Source organism: Pyrus communis, chromosome 12 (assembly GCF_963583255.1).
Source record: "Pyrus communis chromosome 12, drPyrComm1.1, whole genome shotgun sequence".
Classification (NCBI taxonomy): domain Eukaryota; kingdom Viridiplantae; phylum Streptophyta; class Magnoliopsida; order Rosales; family Rosaceae; genus Pyrus; species Pyrus communis.
In genome coordinates this window covers 21384077-21397110 of record NC_084814.1, presented here as the reverse complement: position 1 = coordinate 21397110, position 13034 = coordinate 21384077, and the positions used below count along the sequence as shown (strand labels likewise).

Sequence of the window (13034 nt, the reverse complement as noted above, 5' to 3'; positions counted from 1 at the left end):
ATGAAGCTTTATCCACTGTCGACATGCTACGTAGTCGATAAGCTTCACCTCTGCCAAGCGCAGAGCAACCTACACCAAGTTCTAAAATGTTGTGATACTTGCTACGTAACCTACGGAATTAAAGAAAGCCAAGGTTAATAGCCTAGTAGTTACGCGGACTTGTCTGCTTCTATAAGTAAGGCATCTAGTTGCCAACCCTATGACTAACAACTTTGCAAAGTTCTACACCAACATCTATGGTTGTATAGGCTACGTGGGCATGTCTGCTTATAGAAAAGTAGCATGTCTACCACTGGTCTATAAAGTCTAAAGGTTAGGGTATTAACAAAAGAAGCGAAGATGGAGAAAAACGAAGGAAACAAGTTTATTAAATTTTCTAGCAAAATTGATAAGCAACTAGCAAAGACCGAACGAGTTCAAACAAAGCAAAAGCAATAAGGAACTCAAAGAAAATCCTAAAAACTACCTAGAAGACTACTCCTTGACAACCTAGACACTCCATGACTACTCAGTCGCCACACCTTCAACAGCCGCGACATTCTCAACAGCGGCATCATCTGGTGCTTCACCTCTGGCTACTATAGCCTAGGCACCAATCTCTCCGACTACTTCACCAATAGAAGCCTCAAAAGTAAAGGCAATCAAGCCTTTTGGAAAAATCAAACGTCCAAATCTTCAAGCAAATCTGGTTTCAAAAGCGCACAGATCTCAGCAGGCGAATCAATCTCAGCAGCAGAAGAAGTGGGCCTTAACGCCACTTTAGCAACAGAGTCAAACTTATTGCTTTTCATAATAGCAAGCCTCTCCAAAGGTGAATCAGACTTAGCTCCTAACGGATATTTTGGTACAAACTTCGACACTGGGGACATGACAGAACCTCTACGTTGATCAATCATATCAGTAATTGCATTAGCCATTCTCGACATGGTATGAGCCACAAGCTTAGATCTAGCAGCCTCATTTTTCTTCTTATTGAAAGAAGTCATGTTAATCACAGGCCTCTCTGCAGCAGGCGGACCCTCACGAACATCGGAGGAAGGCTTCAGTTTTTTCTCGACCGACATCTCTTGAGCAGGCGGGGAAGATCTCTTTTTTCCACCTTCATTCATAGTAGGCTCAACGACAGTGATCAAACGAGCCAATGCATCTGCCTTGATCGTCTTTACCTAATCTTTTAGGAATAGCCCACTTTTCTCCCAACGAAGAGAACTAAGCAGCCAATGTCATTCATGGTACTCAGTAGGGGAGCTCAACCCATACTAACTTTTCCTTTGTTTTTTCTCTCGGACTAACAGGTGGGAAACCTGCATGCCCAGCATTCTGGTAGCCCATGAAGCTCGCGACCTCTTCATTTCTCTCAATAGTCGGCCTAGCCCGCGTCAGGTATAAAAGCCCAAAAGACATAAACCATGCGGCTCGTCTAGCATTGCGCCCCAACGCCTCAATCCGCAGCCCCAGCAGCACAAGCGACCCTTGGCTTTAGCCAAGCCATGTAGCCCAAGCAGTGGTCCTTGCCACAACAATTCCTCAGCCCATGTCGAGCCGACTCCTGGCCCCTGCCAGCTGACGTGCCGCACCACCCCGACAGTTGCCCCGCGACAGCATTAACCAAGAAGAAGACAAAAAAATTAAATTTTTCTTACCTCGGTGCGGCGAGGAGAAGACAAAGCAAGCAACGAAAGGCGATCCTCTGCACGGGTAAGATGTAGAAGATTGCTAAAGAAGGGGGAACAAATATCTTCTAAGCTTTCTCTCTCTTGTAGGGTAGAATAAATTGCTTTCCAAAGTTGATTTAGTAATCCACTTAAGATGAACTTAAATAAGTTTTGAGAGAAATTTATTTCCCTTTCCTAGAAGGATCCAATTTCTAATTAAAGAGGGAATCAACATCAAAATAAGAAACAATCCAAAGTTGCCACAAGCAAGAAAATCTCTAAACCTGTTGGCCTTTTCTGCGAGCAGCTCAACAGGTGTGAGGGCATTTATGAAGCCAAAAATAATCACAGGATGACACGTGGATTTTTGGGTAAAAGAGGACAAAAATACCCTTGAGGCATACCAAGATTCTTATGCGCGAGCAGCGGGCAATCATCACTCAACCAAGTCAAAAGTGCCCAAAATAGGTAACAATTCAAAACCTATTTCATCCATCCTCATCCAATCTTCTCCACAAGGTAAACTCCCAAATCTTCCCTTTTTTTTTTATTATATTGATTAGCTAATCAATTAGGCAATTATTCTATTAATTAGCCAATTGATTAGGTAATTATTCTATAACTACCAATTTAACACAAATCAAGAACCTAGCCCACAAAGGGAGCTAGATGGTCGGTCCTCTCTCATCCAAGGAGCCTGGCCACTCTCCTATTTAAACCCCATCATTCTCCCCAAAGTTCACTTCCAATTCTTTTGCAAAAATACTACAAAATTCTCCAAACACTTTTCCCTCAAAATTCTAACTGTGGCATCAAAAGTTCTTCGGCCAAAGAGCGCCCCGCGCCGCCGCCCCCCCCCCCCCCCCCCACCCCCCAAAAAAATTCAACATGGGCGCGTGAGGCTTTTGACCTTGACCTTGGGTGTGATTTGTTTTGTAGGTGCAATTTTGTCCAAAATCAAGGAGGAAGAAATTTGCATCCATAATATCATAAGAAGAGCAATAATGAGTTTTGTTTTTCACAAACGATAAGATAATCTAATAAATTGTGATGAAAGAGTTTCTCGGGTACATAATGAATACTCTTAGCCAACTGAATTATATATAAACCACTTACGTGCAGTGTTTTTTAAAAAGTGATATTAGAAAATAGAGATTTAGGCTAAGCTATACAACAGGAAATACCTTCCACTTATATGAGTCAAACTTAAAACCTTATACTTACAAGATGAATACAAAAGTCATCCACCTATGTACTAAGAAGGTGGATAGCACCTCTCAAAGAGAAATGTGTGACACTTGCGGGAAACTAACGTGCAAATCTTTTTATAGGATTCTGTTTATAAGGATTATGTTAATATGAGGTAGTGAGTGACATGCATCCCATTTGAAGTCGTTGACCTTTTTCCCATCAACAATTATACAAATTCCGGTTGATCTCAGTGACTTCCATGCGTAATATTTTAATATTTCCACAATGGTCAACTTGCCATTTATATAGACAATATAACTACTTATACCTACTAGTATCCCACTTTCCATCATCAGAAACTTAGCCATGGCGTCTCAACTCCTCCTCCTCTTTGTTTTCCTCATACCCGTTATTTTCTTGCTGTTGATCAAACACAGAAAGAAAAGTATTGCTTCTCATGCAAAGAGACTGCCTCCTAGTCCTAGGAGGCTGCCTCTCATTGGCAACCTTCACAAGCTTTCCGGTGGGGGCTTACCCCATCACGTCCTTGAGCGCCTAGCCGCCAAATATGGAGATCTCATGTTTTTACAACTAGGCTCAGTATCCACTCTAGTGGTCTACTCATCTTATAGCAAGAGACATCTTCAAAACACATGACCTCATTTTTTCAGGTAGGCCGGCCTTGTATATTGCAAAGAAGTTTAGCTAACTATGTTAATCTGACATTTACTCCCTATGGGGAGCATTGGAGGGAGGTCAGAAAGATTGTGATCTTGGAACTGCTTAGTGCGGTTCAAATGTTTCAGTCTGTGAGGGATGAAGAGGTTGGATTTTGCTTGAATCTATCGCGCATTCTAAGGGTCCGGTCAATATCAGTGAACTCACACTTTTGTTGGCAAACAATGTTTTGTGTCGTTCGGCGTTTGGTATAAAGTATGATTATGGAGGAGGGATTGGAAAGAGCGGGATTCATGAGTTGCCTGAAGAGGCAAGGGCCCTGTTGGTAGAATTTTAATTTTGCTTGTCAGACTTCTTACCGTGGATAACTTGGCTAAACAAGTTCAATGGCCTTGATCAAAAGATAGAGAAATCTTCTAAACGCTTGGACAATCTCTACGACAGAGTGATTGAGGAACATCTTGATCCGAAAAGGCCTAAACCGGAGCATGAAGATCTTGTTGACGTACTCCTTCAAGTTCAAAACGATCCAAGTCAAACAATCGCCCTCACTAATGACCAAATTAAGGGTGTTCTAAGCGTATGTTGCATATTTTTTTCTTCTTGCATTTGAACATATGTTACTTAATTGTTATTGTGATTTTGTTTTTCTTTATCCAATCACCACAATGATATTGTGTTAGCTTAATATACATTGTTAGCTCCTTTCCACACAAATTAAGCTTTTGGAGTCCCATCCTATGGTTTTACAGAATTAATTCAGCCGCCTTGGGAGATGGATAATAATTGTGAAATCTTTTCTTGTAGGACATGTTTTCTGCGGGGACTGATAGTTCCTCACCCACACTGGTATGGACAATGGCTGAATTGATTCAGAATCCCCGCGCATTGAGGAAAGCTCAAGACGAGGTGAGAGAAGTTTTGGAGGGAAAAGGGAAGGTGGAAGAAAGTGATCTGTCCGAACTCATGTACCTAAAGTTGGTCTTGAAGGATAGTTTTAGACTTCATCCACCGGTGCAATTACTAGTTCCAAGAGAAACCTTAGAGAGTTGCAGAATCGAAGGGTACAAAATTCCTGCCATCACAATGGTGTTTGTGCATGCAAAAATGATAGGAAGTGACCCGAAATGTTGGGAGAATCCAAAAGAATTCTTGCCCGAGAGATTCATAGACAGCTCAATTCAGTTGACTACAAAGGAAACCATTTTGAACTTTTACCATTTGGCACCGGAAGGAGGGGTTGTCCTGGTATCAACTTTGGTATGAAGCTGATTGAGCTTGCGCTAGCGAATCTGCTTTATTGTTTCGACTGGGAAACTGCCTCACGGGGTGAGAAGCGAAGACTTGGACACGGAAGAGGCTGCTGGCCTTACAGTTGGCCAAAAAGTTCCTCAATTTCTAGCTGCTCGACCTGCATATTGACAAGCTATGTTGCACAATAAATAGGTCTCGTCTGCACGGTACAAAAATTCATTCGAAATGGTCCAGAAGTAAATTATTCTAGAAATCAACGGTTACTATTGTTATCATTAAGTCTAATAAATTATGATATCACGAAACGTTCGTCAATTTTTAATCCTTGAACCTCAAGTCTAGGAATTAGTATTGTTTAATTACTAAGTTCTAGCGTGTGAGAAATTAGCCTCTGTCAGACCAAACCTAACCTTGGGTTAAATCCTATTTTTAAGGTTTTAATCCCACCCCCACCCCCCCCCCCCCCCAACAAAAAAACCCAACTCAACCCATACTAAATGTGCGAGCTAAAAGCTAAAAGCCAAACAAAAGCCAAATTCCTCCTAGGATTTAGCCCAGAAAATGGTGTGGGCACCACCAATGGGACCCCACCCACATGGGCATATCTCTTAAAATTTATTGAATCTAACGGCTGAGATTGAATATAATCAAATATAATGGTAAAAAAAAAAAAAAAAAAAAAAATTTAACGGCCCAAATTAAATTCAACAGCTAAAATAATTAAAAAAATTATTTAACTCAAAATTCACTCATATTTAGTGATTTTTCAATATTTATCAGAATTTAAATATTTTTAGGTTAAAATATTCATGAAATTAAATTATGATAGTGTACTTAATTTTTTTTTAAATTACTTTAAAAATTAGCCTAAATTTATTTTTTAATAATCTCAGACTAAAAAATTTAGGCCTGAAGGGTTGGAGCAGAAAAACTATTTCTGGGCTAAAACCTAAATTTTTTGAGCTAAAAATTTTAAGTTTTAGCCCAATGGTTGAAAATGATCTCATGAATAAGACATGCACTGTATAATACAAGAACTGTGAAAATTTAGAGGTGTTGTATATTTTATGTAAAGAAAACTTTACAATGACTCAAACATATATAAAGGATAGGAATGAAGAAACATACTTCAATCACTCCCTTAATCACTCCTTGAAACACTCCTAATCTATTTACAATAACAAGAAAGCAAAGTTCCTTAATTGAAGGAAAAGAACATCACGACTAAGTATCCAAGTTATGCGGGAATTTATACGCACACAAATTAAACCCTCTTTTTGTCAATTGTAGTATAAGTATAAGTAGGGATCGTTCTGGACCGGGGATTAAGAGGGATTGTTAATCTCTTGGAAACTGACTTAAAAACGTAAAAACAATATAAAACACTAAACTAGACTCAAAGAATGCGAAACTAAACGTTAAAACACTAAGACAAACCAAAAGACTCAAACACTTTAAAAACACAAACTAAATTGATTTCTAATTAAATTGAACAATAAAGTAAAGGGGGGGAGAGTTTTGATTTGACGAAAATTGAAATAACAAAACAAGTTAATAAACTAAGCAGAATGTAAATATGAATTTGTGATAGAATGAATGGAATGAAGGCTAGCTAAGGGGTTCTTCTCCACACATGTTACACTTGCATACAAGATTGATTCTCAGTTGGTCTTTCGATAAATTATGAAACTCAACACTCCGGGTTAATTAGGTCCGCTTAAATTAACCGTCAAGTTTTCCTTAAGTTAATGAATTGGATGGGTTTGCGCAACGCAATTCACAACATTCTCTAAAAGTCCTTTATGTGAACAGCACAATAAAGATACAATCAAAGATCATTAAGCATTATGAAAACTATAAGTGTTGACGAGGCATTCGTTACTATGATGAGCATGAAACTCGTGCCAAGAATTCATTTAACGCGATTGTTTATAAGCAACCTCCACTACTTGTGAATATAAGTTCATAACGATTAGGTGAAACTCACTTATATTCTAGCGTCATATTCATGCATGAAAATTAAGCGCGCATTCTCAATAAACATACATAAATAAGTTATCAATCAAACGGTTAAACAAATTGAATCCACAACTTATGAAATTCCAACGAAAGTTAATCAATTCATATTGCAAACATAAACATAGTTTCGAATCACCCCCTAGCTAAAGGGGGTTTAGTTCCTCATAACTTTGAAATCAAAGAAACACCTAAACATTCCAACAACTCAAACTTGAATTGTATGAACGTTTAGGCACTCTTCTCTTCCATTCCTCATACGTACAAAACAAAGAGAATTGAATTTAAACATTGAAATCAAAGAAACACCTAAACATTCTAACAACTCAAACTTGAATTGTATGAACGTTTAGGCACTCTTCTCTTCCTCGTTGTTGTAGCACAAGGTTTAAGGTGAGGTTTGGGGGATTATGGATGATGTAGAATGATAGGTTTTGTGGAAGAAAGAAGGAAGTGATGGTGTTTGGATTGGTAGGGAATGCACGGCACAAGGGCAGTTTTTGTGTTGTGTGTTGTGTTGTGAATGGAATGAATGAATTGTGGCTGCAATGCATGCTTATTTATAGGTAAATGAGAGGGAACATGACAGCTAGGAATAGGTGGAAATGTGGCTGCAAGTTTGGTGAATGATTATGAGTGAATGCATGTGAATGTGGCTAGGTTGGAAAGCTGGAATTGCATGTGGGAATGCTGGAAATGAATGGGAATGCACGGCATGGGTGTGTTTGTGTGTTGTGGCTGATTTGTTTGTTGGTTAAAGATGCATGTGGATGAATTAAACAATGGGAAAGTATGTGATTGACAACTAGGATGAATGGTGGCTGCAATGATGAAGTGTAATGGCTGAAAATGGGATGGATTTGCAAGGGCCACGACAAGGATGGAGAAATGATGGCAGGTTGTGTATGTGATTGATTTAGGGTGAATGTGCATGTGATTTAGGTTGTGAAAGCATGTGGATTAGGTGGAAAGAGGTGGGTGTGCATGTGAGTTGAAATGCATGTGTTTAAATGGTTGAAATGTGTAGATGATTATGAGTATGATAAGTGATAAGTGTATGGTTATGATAAGTGATAAGTGAATGATATGATAAGTGATAAATGAATGATATGTTAAGTGATAAATGAATGATTATGATAAGTGATAAATGAATGATATGTGGTGATAGGTGGTTATGATAGTTTGGTCTTTAATTTCGTCCATTCCTTTTGCTCCAAACATAAGCTATCCAATCCAAGTCCGATTTTGCTCCAAAATGCATTTTTTTGCTTCCTTAGCCATATGAACCTAAAAACACACGAAAGAAGCATAAATGACTAAAATAACTAAAGAAACATAACGTAAATGTACGAGAACAAGCCATTTAAGTCGCATGAATATGCTCTTATCACCAAGATAAAACCCTAAACCCTTGCAGAGTGTTATATGCTGGGTAAAACACTAACCCTAACTAACAATGATTGCAGCAATGAGAGTCCCGATAACCTCCAACTTCCAACACTCCCCCTCAAGCTAGATCGAAGGGATTCCTTGAGCCAAGCTTGGACAAAATCTGTAAAAACTAAGTAGTAGGAAAAGGCTTGGTGAAAATATCAGCCAACTGATCATGACTGCGTGTATAGTGAGTGACGATGACTTTGGATTGCACTTGTGCTCAAACATAGTGACAGTCGACTTCAATACGTTTTGTTCTCTCGTGAAAGACAGGATTAGAGGCAACATGCATGGTGGTTTGATTATCACAGAACAAGGACATTGGTTGGTTATTAGAGAACCCTAAATCAGAGAGAAAACTTTTCATGTAGACTTCCTTTTATAACTCACCATCTAGGAAGACGTTCTTGACATCCATTTGATAAAGAGGCCAAGACTGATTCACTGCAACTGACAACAGTACTTGTACCGTGTTCATTTTGGCAACTGGGGCAAAGGTTTCTTTGTAACCCAAGCCATAAGTCTGAATGAAACCACGAGCTACCAAACGAGCCTTGTGTCTTTCAACAGTTCTATATGAGTTGTATTTGGTTTTATACACACAACGACTACCTACTGCCTTCTTTCTTTTAGGTAGTCTAACAACACTCCATGTATTATTATCATGAAGGGCCTCCAAACTTCATGCTCATTGGCTGCTTGAAATGTTTATGGCTTATACGAACTGTCTAAGGCACGGAGGAAAGTTACATGAGTGGGTGAAAACTGTTTATAAGTGACAAAGTCTGTAAGAGGATACTTGGCATTGTAAGTAACATAGTCATGAAGCCTCACTGGTAGTTAACGTGCCCTTGAAGGATTCCTTCGAGTTTCAACTTGAGATGGTGGATTAGGTACATAAGATGTAGGCGCATGTATCACAACTAGGGTGTCGTGCACTGCCTAATTGTCTTGGCAGAGATGAATACTAGGCAAAAGGAACAAGTCATGTAAGGACTCCCCCTGACCTTCATCATCCACTTTTCTTGAGAAATAAGGAGTTGTTTAATCAAATTTAACATCCCTTGAGACAACAAGCCTTTTAGTGACCGGATTGTAGCATTTGTATCCTTTTTGGGTAGATGAATAACCCTAAAAGCACAATTAATTGCCCTAGGATCAAGCTTGTCACGGTGAGGTGATTGAATGTGAACAAAGCATGTAGAACCAAATACCCTTAAGTGAGAAATGTCGATCTTTTTGTTCTTCAGTACTTCAAGAGGAGATTTGAAACCTAGCACCTTACTATGGAATCTATTGATAAGGTAGGCAGCTGTAAGCAATCTTTGTGACCAGAATCTCTTTGGTACATGCATATGAAGCATAAGAGCCTTTGTCTTTTCAAGAAGGTCTCGATTTTTCCTCTCGGCAATCCCTTTTTGTTAGGGTGTACCAACACAAAATGTTTGATGTAAAATGCCATGAATGCTTAGGTATTGAGACATATTATATGCTTAGGTATTGAGACATATTATGATACATATATTTAGTGCCATTGTCGGACCTTAATATGCAAATCTTAGATGAGAATAATACTAACAAGTTTATGAAAGTCTTGGAAGACATTTGCAAGCTCACTCTTAGATTTCAAAAGATATAACCAAGTAATCCTTGTAAAATCATCAACAAAGGTTACAAAATACTTAAATCCATCAAATGACTCAAGGATTGGACCCCAAATATCTGAATGTATGATTTCAAAAGGATTACTAGCCCTAGACAAGGAGGGATCAAAAGGTAGCCTAGCAAACTTAGACAAGTGACATACGTCACATTGCAACTGGTCTTTACACAGCTTGGGAAACAAAAAAAACATCACTTTTTCATAAGGATGTGCTAATCGTTGGTGCCAAAGGTATTGGTTCTGAGCTACACATGAACTAACTTGGAAGGCCTTGAGTTGCTTGAAGTCTTTAGCTAGATAATATAGTTCATTAAAAAAGAAACCTTCACCAATCGTCCTCTTGGTGGTGATGTCCTGAAAAACAACATTATGGGGAGAGAAAATGGCTAGGCAATTTAGAGAGTTTGTGATGGTTCTAACAGATAACTTGAATGGAAAAGAAGGAACATAAAGAGCTACTAACTCAAGAAAGTTTGAAAACAGTTTTTCCTTTTCCTACAACTGGTGAACCTTTTCCATTGGCTAGTCACACTTGAGAACTAATGGACATTTTCTTAAAATCATGCATGTTAGTAAGTTGGTTGGTCATGTGATCCGTGACACCTGAATCTATGATCCAATAATCATGCTCACTACTAACATTAAGGGCAGTTGAAAATGCATTCATTATACCTAGAACATCTTTATGTGGAACACGATCACTTTCAGCTAGAAAACCAGGAAACTTTCCCAGCAAGGTAGTGTGGTTCTTTTCTTCAGATACGGGAGCTTCTTCACACTCATTGTGCACCTGCCTTTTTTGGAGAAAAGCAGCAAATTGATTAATTAGCTCTGCAGGAATGGCTGTGAAGTTTGCCGTGAAGTTTGACATTCTCTCAATTGTAGAGATTGCTGCATGGTTGGCTCTATGAGAAGAATAACTCGGACTCCTTTGGAAGCCCTTATTCTCCCTTAAGGTCTTAGGTTTTAGCTCAGGATGAAGGATCCAACACCTGTATCTAGTATGCCATATGGTATCACAATAATTACACTTTAAGTCAGGCCTTTTTCCTTTGTAGGTCTTCGCATCAAATCGATTGTTGCTAAAGATGTAAGCCCTAGTTTCAGATATACTAGTCTTAGTCTCTTGACTCATAACTTTCTTCCTCACTTCTTCCCTTTGGATGATGGCACAAACTCTAAAGAATGAAAAAAGCTCAGAGTTCATCAGAATATGGCTTCTAAGGTCTTCGAACTCTAGACCCAAACTTGCCAAGAGTTAGAAGATCTTGTCTTCCTAAGCATGCTTGATTAAAACAGTAGCATCAGTAGTATGAGGACGATAAACATCAAGCTCATTCCACATGCTTGTCAGGCTACCAAGGTGTTAAACAAAGGGTTTTCCTACTTGTTGCAGACTTGAGATGTCTTTCTTGAGTTGAAAGACATGTGCATCATTGTTTTGGTTTCCATACACATCTCTTAGACTTGCTTCCATAGGTGCATAAATGATTCTGAATAGCTGAATATTTAAGCAATTCTACACTCCATATTGGTCCTTACATAGCCACGACTCATAGGTAGGAGAAGTAGTTTCAGGTGCCTTAGGGCTGGTTTGGTATTGATGTGCTTTGAAAAAAAGCTGCTTCTGCTGTGCTGTGAGAATAAGTAGCTGTGAAATAAAGCAGCAGAGTGTTTGGTAAACTTTTTTGTAAAAGTGTTTTTGAAAAAAAAAAAGCAGTATTATAGTGTTTGGTAAACTTTTATGTAAAACAGATATGAAAAAAAGCCAGTTTTTCAAAGCTGGGTTTTGCAGCTTCTTGTTTTTGGCTTTTTTTCACCAAAAACTGTGAAAAAAAGCTGAAGCTGAATGTTTACCAAACACAAAAATAGCTCCCAGCTTTTTCTGATACCAGCTTTTTTCAGAATCACCTCAGTACCAAACCAAGCCTTAATAGCACCATTGATATAACCTAGCTTGCATCTTCCTCCTAGCGCAAGAGAGATAGCCCGAGCCCAGGGAATGTAGTTGAATTAATTCAACAAAACAGAGCTGAGATGTTGGTTAGGGTTAACTTCAACGTCAGATTGTGCTCAGGTAGCCAATGAGCTTTTAGCTTCAGAAGAATTGTCTTCAGCCATCTTGGCGTGAAGAAAAATGAAGAACACACAGCGGGAACAACAAAGCCATGAATTTAGGGTTCATGCTCTGATACCACGTGAAAATTTAGAGGTGTTGTATATTTTGCATAAAGAAAACTTTAGAAGGACTCAAACATATATAGAGGAGATGAGTGAAGAAACAGACTTCAATCACTCCTTGAAACACTCCTAATCTATTTACAAAACTAAGAAAGCAAAGTTCCTTAATTGAAGGAAAAGAACATCATGACTAAGTATCCATGATAAAACCCAAAACCCTTACCGAGAGTTATATGCTCGGTAAAACACTAACCCTAACTGACAAGGATTACATCAATAAGAGTCCCGATAACCTCCAACTTCCAACAAGAACTCATTTCTTCTCCAGAAAATGCCTTTTCTTTTCGTACTTGCTTGTCATTTTTTCGTTTTTGTCATGAATAAGACATGCGTTGATTGAAAAATCGTTACAAATGAAAAGCCAACTGGCTTAAATAAACAGATTACAACCCCCTAGGCATCTTAGAAGGCTTAGGTGATTAAAACAAAAACAAATGACATTAATCGGACTGAAAACCAAGAGTCCGATTTTAATTAAAAAATGTTAAAATGCTATTTTGGAAGCCTAAATGATTGTGTTTGGCCTTAAACAAGTTGTGACACGTCCCGATCCCGATATTCCCCGAATACCAGGGTAGGTATGTGCTGGCCAACACCTGAAGGTGACGCAAGTCATTTAGAACGCATGAGAACAAGAATAAATAAGACTTATAAATTTAAATATAATTAATATGCATTTGAGGAACGTGTTCAGAGCATACAACTCACTAGAACACTAAATTAGGCAATATAAAATAGAATGAACAAGGATTGGGTCCTACACCGAGAGGACTTAAAGATGCTGATGCGGAAGTGCCTTGTCGCCAGGATTGTACGTCTCAGTTCTAAATCCTGAGGGGGTCCAAAACAAACATGAGTGAACCAAGTTAATATATATATATATATAATAAAACAGTTATCAA

General features: G+C 38.6%; 1 pseudogene; it reads left to right on the top strand.

Moving 5' to 3' along the window:
* Window positions 1–3212: 3212 nt before the first annotated feature.
* Window positions 3213–4946, top strand: LOC137710302 (cytochrome P450 71A9-like; annotated as a pseudogene).
* Window positions 4947–13034: the final 8088 nt, after the last annotated feature.